The sequence below is a fragment of the Rattus norvegicus genome, chromosome 16, assembly GCF_021556685.1.
Source record: "Rattus norvegicus strain SHRSP/BbbUtx chromosome 16, alternate assembly SHRSP_T2T, whole genome shotgun sequence".
Classification (NCBI taxonomy): domain Eukaryota; kingdom Metazoa; phylum Chordata; class Mammalia; order Rodentia; family Muridae; genus Rattus; species Rattus norvegicus.
Window position 1 is genome coordinate 77,338,391 of NC_141549.1, and position 12,450 is coordinate 77,350,840.

Consider the following 12,450-nt stretch of genomic DNA (forward strand, 5'->3'; position numbering starts at 1 on the left):
TGCGCGCGGAGGAGCACAGCCACTCTTGGCTTGACGCCAGCTTGATTATTCACCGTACTGACGTCATCGAATCACAGGAATTTTCAGAGTTGGAGGGGACTTAAGAATCATCCAGTTTTAAAATCCTGGTCTCAAAGGCCTAAAAGGAACTGTAAGGATGTGCGGCTCTAAGCTCCAGTCTTGACCATGAGGTTATAGTTCTAAACAGCCCCGCCCAACTAGGCTAGGGAGGGGAGAGGTCTTCTGGAATTTTAAGCGACTACCCCTCAGGACACGTGGGCCTTAGGCCAAGAGGCAGAAGATGAGCTGGTTGGGAGTGACTGGAGACAGTAAGCACATGACCACCAGGCTATGGTGCTCTTCCTACCTCTGACCTGCCCTCCTGGGCTGAGGAGCTACTCTTCTCAGTGGGAGAGCTCTCAGGGAATTGAGAAAAAGCACAACACCGCGCAAGTCTTTCAGCCCCCTGAAATTCCATCACAAGCCATCCTTTCTCTAAGCTTCCTCACGTCAAGGGTGGACAAGGAAAGCTCCTGAAAACTGCCGTTCTAGTGGCCCACATCCTGTCACAACCTACGGAAGCCTCCACAGCCCCCGGGACACCAGGTCGCTCCAAATCCCAGTTTAGTCTTCCTCTGCAGATGTCTGCACATCAAAGGGGCTGAACTAGTGCTCTGTCTCAGCAATTACAGGCACCCTGAGTGTTGCTAAATGCACACAAAACCTGTCATCCTCAGAAACCCCAGCTTTTTCATTTTTTTGCCACCTGTGAGTCTGTTTCCCCCGTCAGACTCTGGCGGAGCCTGGAAAGCCAGAAATACACATGGGAAGCAGATACCATAACAATGGGAACTTTGATTTTAGTCAAAGGATTGCCATGGGGGCGAGCAAATGAAAATAAATCTCGGTGACATCACATCCTGGGAAACTTGACTAGAAGCCCTTTGCTCCCAAGAGTGATAAGTTCCAAGTCTGATAACTTGGGGACAGAAGGGTAAGAAAAAGGAGTGTGGGGGCTGGGGATTTAGCTCAGTGGTAGAGCGCTTACCTAGGAAGCACAAGGCCCTGGGTTCAGTCCCCAGCTCCGAAAAAAAAAAAAACCAAAAAAAGGAGTGTGGAAGAAAGAGTCCCTAAGGCTAGCTTCTGCAATGGGGGAGTCCTCTCTGTAGAGTGTGTCACCTGTGGCAGTAGAGAGGGGGTTTAGTGAACCCTTTGTTGGGGCAGTGGACAGCTGATGAGGCACAGGACAAAGACCAGGATGAGTTCAAAAACCTAATAAGAAGTGATGTGATTCCAAGGATAGCCCAAGGAAAGAGAGGTGGGCAAGAAGCTGGCAAAGACGTCCTTAACCAAGAGACAGGTGTGCTGTGTACAGACCAAGAGTCCCTCCTTTTAAAGGGAAACTGAGCTTTTAAGGACAAACACGGTAAAAATTCAGATGGTATCATTGGGCATACTGGGGTGCAGTGCCCCCTCATGCATGCCACGGCTGGTCCTGTCTTGAAATTAGCCCCTACTAAGATCCAAGGCTCACAGATCTGCATCTCCCTACCCCATTTCTCCCGGAGCACACACGTGTGGGCTATTAACAAATTCTGAGGTGGCAAGGGACTTTTCTTCTGTGACATAGTTTACCTAGGAAACCTCTCACACCCATATTCCTGTAAGTAACCCCAGTTAAACTCACTGATTAGTTATCCGAGCTAGACTTGTTTCTTTTGTCTGTCCTCAGTGCAGAGTCAAAAGTCATTTGTTCACATTTCCTTAGAAGTAGTAAATTTCTTGGAAGAGATTGCCCAGGCCTTCATCGGGACTGGACACTTATGCCAGCTCCTGGACCGGCTGTGTGAACTGCAATGCTCACACACTCCCTGAGAAGGAAATAGATAGAACAAAGCAAAATACGAGCATCTTCTTGGAGGTGGGGCTACCCATGAAGAATCGCTTACCACTCTGCACAAGGGGGATTTGCTCTAGTCTTACAAAACCCTGGCTCGTTTGCAAGGACAAAAATGAAAAGTTAAAAACCAGGCAATTCTCGTGGAGCAGCAATTCTTCCGAATTTTTTAACCTAATATTAATAAGTTTTAAAATTCCACGCAGGACTATAAAACCATGGGTTCTGTTTGTTTGCTTGTTTTGGAACTGACGATGTAACTCAGGCTGACCTTGAACTCACAAGAATGCACCATCAAGAAGCTTGGTCTATAGCACTGTTTTGACTATGGGACACTGAGAATAATTTAGAAGCTCAAAAATAGAGGAATTATGCCATTCAGCGTATCAGCATGGTACAGGGTTGTACAGTGTGAGGATGATTGATAGCACAATTACATAGACATGTCAAAATTAGGAATATCACCTTGCCCCTAAGTACATGCTGTGCTGTAAACTCTATAAACCCCACGGGAATGGGTAGGTAAAGATTAAAACACAACGTTAGGGTTCGGTTGCTCTAGCGACTGACGATTTTTTTTTCAGTTCCTTTCATGATAACCTGCAGACTACTTTGAAGAAAAAGAAAGTGACTTCATACTGGATGCAGGCAAATCTGGATATGCCGAGCTCATGAATCTGACACAGGCATGAGGAAGCAATGGCTGTCCACGCAGGCAGGCTCCAACAACAGAAATATCCTTTTGGTGAACTTACCATGGACTCATTCCGGAATCTATTCAACTTCTTTCCAAAAGGATTGTGTTTTCAGCCAGTTCCTTGGTGATGGTAAGAATTAAGTTTCTTAAGTTGATTTGCTTTGAATCTTTGGAATAGGATTCCCTTTCCTTGGGCCCACCATCACTTGGTTGAGCTTCCAATCCAGGGGCTTCACCCAAGGGCTCTGTGGCCCAAGGCAGAGGCCCAGGTTGGACACCAGGAAGTTTGTTCTTTTCTTCCTGTTTGCCCTGTGCTTAGATTTGCTCTCTTGTGTTTCAGATGAAAACACTAGACTCAGGGTTATTATGTGACTCAAATAGGATGTCACGGGGACAAAAATGCTTTTTGCTGAATGACCTGCTGTTGTGGATTTAATAAGTCAGTTAAGGGTTTTGGGGCTGGGGACGTGGGTCACTGGCAAGGCACCTACCTCTACTCAGGTGGGTAGCTCTATAGAAGGGAAGGCTTTGTTTCTCTAGAGATGGTGAAGGGGCCTTTAAAGATGTTCCACCTCAGACTTTTTCAAACTGTCTTCTAAGAAACACTGGGGTGACAAAGCGAACAAAATTATCCAATGCATGTTAATAAGAGGGGAACTGTAGAGGGCAGGAGGTGTGAGGGAATTCTGTGCCCTCTGCTTGATTTCTCTATAAACTTAGGACTGGCCTAAGAGGGCTAGAGGGACAGCTCAGCAGTGAAGAGCACAGGGTGCTCTTGTAGAGGACCTGAGTTTGGTTCTCAGCACTTACATCAGCTGATGACTGCCTGTAATTCCAGCCCTAGAGGATCCAATGTCTCTAGCACACACACACACACACACACACACACACACACAGAGTTATAGATTAATACAAATATAAAATTAAATCTTTTTTTTCTTCTTCTTTTTTTCTTTTTCTTTTTTCTTTTTTTCGGAGCTGGGGACTGATCCCAGGGCCTTGCGAAATTAAATCTTTTTAAAAAATGCTCTAGGGTTGGGGATTTAGCTCAGTGGTAGAGCGCTTGCCTAGGAAGCGCAAGGCCCTGGTTCGGTCCCCAGCTCCGAAAAAAAAAGAACAAAAAAAAAAAAAAAAAAAGCTCTAACTTGGAATGCATATCAGCCATTTCTGACATAAAAAAACATATCTATAAGATATTTACCATACACATTTATACGTAAGATCTTAACTCTTCTGACAAGATCAGTTTGCTCTATGAGATCATTCGTTACCCTTTGCTTTCATGCCAGCATCTTAAACCAACGGCCAGGCAGAAGTACTCTGTCATAGCTTTACCAACTTTAAAGGTGTCCATGATTAATAGAACTATTCTAACCAGGTCGTCATTTCTTTCTTATTTCTTTCTTCTATTTAGTTTTGTTTTACCTGGTGTTTGGGGGACAGTACCCAGTCCTCGTGCTTGCTAGGCGACTCCTCTGTCACTGTCCAGATGCCCAAGCCCAGCCCTTGCATTCTAGGCTTGAAGGCACAGGAAAGGGGCAATCCTGAGCCTCTGGTAGCCAACACTGGGCACTGTGTCTCGGCCCTCACTCCTCTTCCCTTGAGGAATGCTTGTTCCCTTTCGGCCTTTAGGTTGTTTAATTTACTTGTTTAGTTATTGTAAAAATAACAAGCGTGACAATAACCCCAAACCAAATGACCACAGTCAGTCCTTCTGACCCCAACAGTGGTAGATTGTGCTGGGGCCAGGCTCTGTGGAGAGACTCTGGAGCCTTCTAGCTAATTGCAAGTTCCTCAGGAGGGACATACACTCCTAATGGGCGCAGTGACTTAGGAAGCATCCGCTTTACATCAGTTCTGGTTTCCAGCGAGGGCTTGCACGAGTCCAGGATAGCGGGAGCACTACTGTTTACTCAGAGTAATGGGAGCACTACTGCTTACTCTATGCCCACCTTCCCTCTGCAGCACGGTGGCAGGACACCCTCCTTCCCGAGCCAGACATTTTTACCCAGCAAACACAGCCTCAGTGTCACTTCCCACAACTCCTCTCCCCACCCATGCAAATGATGCATGATTTATGAAGATGACCTTTTACCTCATTCTCACTGCATCAAACATTTTCCCCGATGAAGAATTTATAGCAATCCAAACAAACCTGAGGTCATTTCCCTGGTCCCAGCCTTCCTTTATCTATGGTGCACAGAGTTTCCTGTCTGATTTTAGTCACCAGCTGGAATGGTGACATCCTGACTGTCCCTTGACCGATCTCACTACCTGTTCAGGAGTGGCCGAGTCCACAGCTTTTATTAGAAATTAAGGAAGTAAATCGGAGGTGCAGCTCAGCAGGGCAGAGCATGAATGGACTCTGTGCACCTGCGTAGCTGACCTAACGCTACCCAAAGAAAAGACCCATTGTCAGCATCTAACCAGAAGAGCGATTCTAAGGTTACCTTTAGTTGTGTAAGGACCAGTACCAACGTTATACTGTGATATGGAAAAATGAACCAGGTTATAAGACCCTTTGCCATAGGTTTTTTAAATGCACCGTTCACAAGGTGCTGTCTGACAGCACAGGAGAGGACAGTTCTTGCTGTGGATGCAAAGGGCACCTGAAATGTCTTTTGATAGCCAGGGGACAGGTGAGGCTCTGGAGGAGAGAGCTGTCATCCTAACCTACCTGTAAAAGTATCTTTGGCAAAGTTGGCAGGAGATGTGATATATGGGTCAGAGGTGAGACCTCCTGGAGACTTGATTTTTTTAAAAAGAGGACTAAAAACAGGTTCTGGGCAGGTCTGCCTTCAGTGTTAGGACAGCAGAAGGAGCAGAGGTGGTGGCTACCGTGGATAAAATGGAAGGGTTCTGTAGATTGGTGATCCCCCAAATTAACCACGATGCTGCCCTCCCAGGGCATCTTGGAGAACTGAGGGCATACTCCGAGGTCTCTGCCCTGGCTCTCAGAACCTGGGTTTCTGAGAGCAGCAGGGCCTGGCTTTCTGTTGCTCCCTGTCAGCGGTGCATGGAGGGCTCAACATTGGTCTCTCCAAGGACCGAGGCTGTTACAATGCCATCTGCCTGGTACCCGTACATCCCACAGGATTCAAAACCGCTGATGGCTGCAGGCCAGCAGGGGTTGTGCTGTGGCAAATCTATAGACCAGGTGGCTGTTCCAAAGACCTCAGAGGGCTCTTGATTTCTGCTTGTCTCTCTCCTCGTGGGAATGGAAAGCCAGTCCTCGAGTCTTGCACGTGTCAGATCTTTTCCTGGGCCTTTCTGCTCCTGGGCTTGTCAGAAACACAGCAGCACGGGCACCGGCACCGGGATGCCTGATCTCAAAGGACACAACCTCCTGGCTGTTGGCTTGGGGTTGATGCTGCAGCTATAAAGACACTTAACCTTCACTTGTTTCTATGCTGCTATGCTACAGGGGTCAAGCACGGCCATCCCCAGAGATCCCTAAAGCATCCTGTGGTGAGGGAATCATCCTTTCGTGGGAAGTCGAGGGACGTCAGAAGAGGTGAGGGAGCATTTAGGCCGACGGCTACTCTCTAGCTGACAGAGACCAGGGTGGGGGATGTGAGATAAGGGGAACATACATCTGGAACATGTCTGGAACACGTCTGGAGCACATCTGGAACACATCTGCCCAAAGGCTCTGACATTCTGGGTTAGCAGTGACCATGTCACTGCTTACAGAATTTAAGCCCTGACCAAGTGGCAGGGGCCACTAAGCAAGACCTTTAACATCTCGAAGCTAGTTCCCCCATCTGTAACACTGAAGCTTGGGAGAATCTCAAGCGTCTGTGACACTGGTAAGTAAACATACATTGGATTATTTCCTGCTTAAGGGTGTAGCTCCTCAGTAGAGCATTTGCTTCGCAGGAACAAGGTCTTAGGCTCCATTCCACACATCGCAAACAAAGCCTATTATCTACAAAGCCACTTGGTAAAGAATCTAGAGAGGAAAGGAGTGCAGCAGAGGCTGTAGATACCATCACGGCCACACCTGCCTACCTCACAGCGCGCAGCCTCACGGATTTCATGGGGTCACCACGAGGCCACCTAGCTGTACAGTGACAGGGGTGGGGTTGACTGCAAACGGCTGGAAAGACTTCTCGGCACATTTTCCCCAAACAGTGTTCTGCCTCTCCTAAACAGGAAGTGGACCTGAACACCGCATTCCTGTAAATTATTCTAGATAAAGCAATACACAAGACTACATCTGAAGTTGTTCTATCCGGCTAGGCGCTGGACAGAAAAAAACAAAACAAAACAAAACAAAAAAAAAACAGGCAAGTACAACTGTTTACCAGTGTGAGCATGTGATAGCCCTCCTGGACGGAAAGCAGCTCCACAGAAATCCATGTTTCCGCTACTGTAATGAGAGATACCAGAGACTTGTAGTCACCCCCACCCCGCCCTCCACAAACTACACGCATTTGTACAGTCCACGGGGAGAACATTCCGGGTGCCCCACACCTACACTCTTTATTCCCCTAGGTGTCAGGTCCACGGGTGTGGCTGTGTTCCCAGAAGTGACCGCTGCACGTCTTCTTTGTGTGGCTTCTTTGTGTCACTACAAGACTTTATGAGAACGAAGGCCGCCTCCTGTAAAAACCAACAGTTACCGCTGCCGTGCATGCTGTCCAGCTCCCAAGCACAATCCGACTCTCCGTTATAAAGTGATTTTTATTTAAGAAGATTACATTGAAAATGTTGATGGACCAGACTGGAGAGATGGCTCAGCGACTAAGAGCACCGACTGTTCTTCCATGAGGTCCCGAGTTCAATTCCCAACAACCACACAGTGGCTTCACAACCAAATCTGATGCCCTCTTTCTGGCATCTCTGAAGGGGGCGGCAGTGTACTCACATACATTAAATAAACAAATACATCTTATAAAAGAATGAAAGAAAGAAAATGTTAACAGACACCTTTTGCATATCGCTTGGAACATATGCTGTCCCATGAGGCAGGTGCTGTGACCGTCCCTATGTTGAAGACACAGAAACAGAAGCACAGAGGTCTGCACGCACTGACTAGCTGCTCAATCAGACCACTGAGCAGGCCAGGACTCAATCCATCCATCTTGAGTCCACATGTGTAATCCAGTGCAACTCCATCACTGAAGCTCTCAGATGACAATTGCACAAGAAAACCGCCGGGATGATGTTCCAGTAGCACTCTGGACCCTGTTGTGGAGAGCCAGGCTTGGCGTGCGGGCGATGGAGGCACAGGCTTACCTCTAGCAGAAGCACTGGCCTGGGTCACCAGGGAGCTGGCCAGTAGTGGCTCTGACAGTAGCAGACTATGATTTATACTCCATCTCTCTGCTGCTCTCCCCGTGAGCACCACGAGCTGGTCTCTCAGTCAGGCGCTACATACGGCTCATCATTGACACTAGAACTCTGGGCTCAGGTTTTACAGCCTGAGACCATTGAAACATCCTCAGGATCTGCCCAGCCTGGGCTGGGTATCTACTATGACCTTGGCAAGTAGGGTCGCTTATCTGAAAAGGCTAGAGCGGCAGGCTGGTTAGTCTTCTGTTACCACAGCAAGGTAGCTGAAGATGCCAACATACAACGAGGACAAGGTTATTGCTGGTTCATGGTAATCTGCAGACACGGGCAACTTTGAGGAACAGTGGACTTGGTTTGGTGCTTGTATGCAGAAAAAAAAAATCAAGAGTCCTTTTTTTGATGGTGGTGAGGTGGGGAACATAGCCCAGGCTAGCCTCTCAGTGACTATGCAGCTAAGGACCTTGAATTGCCAATCCTCTAGCCTGAGGACTTCCTGACTGCTGGTTTATAGATCTGTTCCCATGCCTGATGTAATTGGTACTGGGGGATTGAACCCGGGGCCTTATGCATTCCAGGTAAGCTCTCTGCCAACTGAGCCATGTTACCAGGCTAGCTCTTTAGATACTTCGAACATATTTGTGCATCTGAGTCCAGCTCTATTCCAAGTCCAGAAAAATATTTGTGGCACCTGCATATCATCTTTCCGTTAAAAGCGACTGATCTGGTCACCCCTGGTGCCAGCAGCAGGCACACTGGACAGGTCCCCAGCAGGCGTAATGGTTGGGTTGGGTTGGTTAGAAGGAAGTGAAAACGGAAAAATGGTTAGTGACACATGTGAGCTGAGAGCCAAATATCTTGCCTCTGGAATTCCCGTCTTACACAGCGATGCCTATTCTGAGCCGTGTTTCGTAATTCCTTTGCCAAGCCTTTTGAGGTTGAAAATAAGGTAAGGAGACTTCCCCGGGCCACACAGTCAGTAAAGTGGCAAGCAACCGTGAGGAAATAGAAATACGTGAAGCCTCAGATCTGCTCCCTGTGCCCAGGAAGGAGCACGTACGGTCCCCTCCACCAGGCCCCACCGCCAGGCCTCACCAGGCAGAGATTCTGTACTTCAGCCATGAGTCAGATACTACTTTTCAGGTGTGCAGCCACTGGCTGGAGGGTGGCTTAGTCCCATCAGGGTTAGTCCCTGAAGTGGGGAGAAGCAGGCTGCGGAGTAGGCTCCCTGTTTGTGAAACAGGATCCACATGCACTCCGCACCTTGCAGAGTGGGTTTGGGAATCAGAGGAAGAATGTGTGTTAAGCCTGTATATGGTCTGCCATGCACACACTGGAGGCTCAAAGGTTAATAGTTGTCAGGCAGGATGTGATGGTGCACACCAGTAATCCTAGGGTGGTGCAGGAAGGGCCCGAGGCCAACGAGGCTACATAGACACACACACATGTATGTATGTACCTATGTACATATGTATGTATGTATGTAGTATGTATATATACAATATTTGTGTGTATAGTATTTATGTGTGTATAGTATTCATTTTGTGTGTGTGTGTGTGTGTGTGTGTGTGTGTGGTGTGTGTGTGTGTGTGCATGCCCGTGTGTTTAAATAGTTTTATTCCTCAGACAGTTGCTCTGGGCTAGAGCATGCTAGAGTACTTACATAACATGTGCTAGGGGTGTTGATTCACTTTGTTTTTTTTAAAGAATTATTTATTTAGTTTATGTATATGAGTACACTGTCACTGTCCTCAGACACACCAGAAGAGGGCATCGGATCCCGTTCCAGACCGCTGTGGTTGCTGGGAATTGAACTCTGGACCTCTGGAGGAGCAGTCGGTGCTCTTAACCGCTGAGCCATCTCTCCATCCCAATGTGCTTTGTTTTGAGTGTCAGGATTACAGACCTGACACATACACAGGCAAGGCCCTGGATTTGGCACTAGCAATCAGCAAGAAGGTAGGGGAGGGGAGAGGAGGGAAAGAAAGAAGAGAAAGGAAGAGAGAGGAGTGGGAGGTGGGAGGTAGGAGGGAAGGAGAGGGGAGGAGGAAGGGACATGGAGGAGAGAGCTGTCTCCAGTAATGCCCTCTTCACATTGCTCCCTGCCTTCAAAGCCTCTCTCCTCCCAGCTTCCCAGGGCAGAGCGTGCAAACTCATTAGAACGTAATTCTTCATTACCCTCTTCCTTCTCTCCTGTTTCTCCTTCTTTCTTATTCTTCCTGGAGGGGATGGAGCCCCGGGACATTGTGCTTGCTAGGCAAACACCAGCACCAGGCATACACCTAGATCTCCAATTTCTCCTCTGAATATTTTGGGAAATTCTAAGTAATTTTTCTTCCTTATTTCTGACTTACACTAATATAATTCTACAAACATATTAGTAAGTCTGGTGTCTTTAGGGCATCAGTTGGTCATAAGGGCAAAGCAGCTTAACGTTTGTATCTCGAGTTATTGGCAAAGAATATTTCATGTGTTACAAAGTCCATTTCTTCCTTTTATTGCGGTGATCTTAGGGAGGCTGGCTGTACATCTCAGTGGTAGAGTGTACTTAGCACACACCAGGCTCCGGGTCTTCAGCTGTGTCTTGGGGTTTCTTATATTGCTGAGACGAAACACAGGACCCCAAAAGCAACTTAGGGAGGAAAGTGTTTATTTGGCTTGTACTTCCACATCACTGATCATCACCAAAGGAAGACAGAACAGGGACTCAGGGCAGGATCCCGGAGGCAGGAGCTGATGAAGAGGCCGTGGAGGGATGCTGCTTACTGGCTTGCTCCTCGTGGCTTGCTCAACCTGCTTTCTTATAGAACCCAGGATCACCAACCCAGGGATGGCACCACCCACCATGGGTTGAGCCCTCCACCCTTGATCACTAATTAATCTGGATTTTATGGAGGCATTGTCTCAATCACGGTTTCCTCCTCTCAGATGACTCCAGCTTGTATCAGGTTAACATGAATCACCAGCACAAGCTGTCAGTGCTGCAGGTTCTTATGGTTTAACCCCAACGCCATTTACACCAGTAACCCAAAGGCTGCTTCTCACTCGCTAACAAATCCTCTTGCGATTTTGCAACAAAGATGATGTCATCATGTTAACTGCTCACACGCTGTTCTTTGATTGTAAACCGATGGGACCTTGGGAGTATAGACCTGGTTAGGTGTTTAGGCAAAAGATATGATTTTGGTTTTGGTGATACTTATGATAATTTTGATGATCATTTTCTGATGGTGCCTTTGCGGACATGGTGTCTTTATACGAAGGATTACATATGAACACCTGAGGAAATGTGGAACAGTTAGAGTAAAGAGGGAAGAATGAACATGAATTGGGAATGATTGACTGCTGTCACTGAGCTGGGAGTGGATCCCCCATGCAGACCCTTCCTCTGGGATGGTGTTCTGATGCACATCTTACAAACACGTGTGAACTACAGCTCCCCTCTCGGGTGGGCACGTGAGAAGGTTGTAGACATTTGATTATCAGACCTTCCTTTTCAAAGTCAGCAGTTTATAATCCCACATGTGATGGTTCATTTGGTCAAGGATCAGCTATAGATGGTACAGAGAATGGGTGAGAGGTATGGTAAACAGAATGTTCATGGTACCAAGGGTCATCCATGAATTATGAATTAGGAAGAGAAAACTTATGTCACAAGGGAGTGGTTTAGTGTTCACTACTTTGGTGAGTGGGAGATACCCCAATTGTACGTTCCTCATCATGAGATACGTAAGGTTCTCTTTGTGAAAAATGTGTAACTGAAATCTGTTCAGGGCTGTAAACTTATCTTCCAGTTTCATAGGTGGATTCTCTAATGTAACAGAACTTATAGAATGAATGTCTGTGTGTGTAGAAAGGGGATTTATCAGAATGACTTACAGACTGTGGTCCAGCTAACTCAACAATGGCTGACTATGGAGAGAGAGTCCAATAGTCCAGCAGTTGCTAAATGTCTAAGCTGGTCTTCAGTATATGCTAGAACACCAAACAGGTAGGCTCTAATGCTACTGAAGCAATGGACTTGCTATCAAGATGAGAGCAAGCAGGCAAAGAGCAAGAGCTTCCTTGTTTTGTGTCCTTGTATGCACAGCAGAAGGTGTGGGCCAGATTAGAGGTAGGTATTCCCATCTCAGAAGATGTGAATTGAAGATGTCTTCTTACAATAAAGCTCTAGACTCCACTTCAAATTAAACAAACGTCCGTCACTGGTTTGCTCTCCATTTTGGGGATTCTAGTTAATTCTAGATGTAGATCAAGGTGACAACCAAGAATGGCCATGACAATAGGTGTTCTGAGGCTAGAAAAAAAGTTAAATGGTGTCAAGAAGCCCATGACATGAAATGCAGTGTCAACACTGTAAAGCACTCCTCAGGACCATCCCTTACAGAAAAAGGCAGAGTGGAAAGTTTAGCTAGGCTGTAGGCACTGAAGGGCACTGAGCAAACAACCTGAGGACAGTGAAACTGTAAGGGATGCTTCTGAGGCAGCTTGTGGGTTCTTGACAAGGACGGTGCACAGTCCTGTGTTGATCAGCCTTCTGTCGGTGTCACGAGACCCCGCA

General features: G+C 47.2%; 1 protein-coding gene; it reads left to right on the top strand.

The window, feature by feature from the left end:
• The window catches only part of Erich1 (glutamate-rich 1), a gene marked incomplete at its 5' end in the record, with an annotated part of 52,793,804 nt that overhangs the window by 46,467,831 nt on the left and 6,313,523 nt on the right, over positions 1–12,450 (top strand).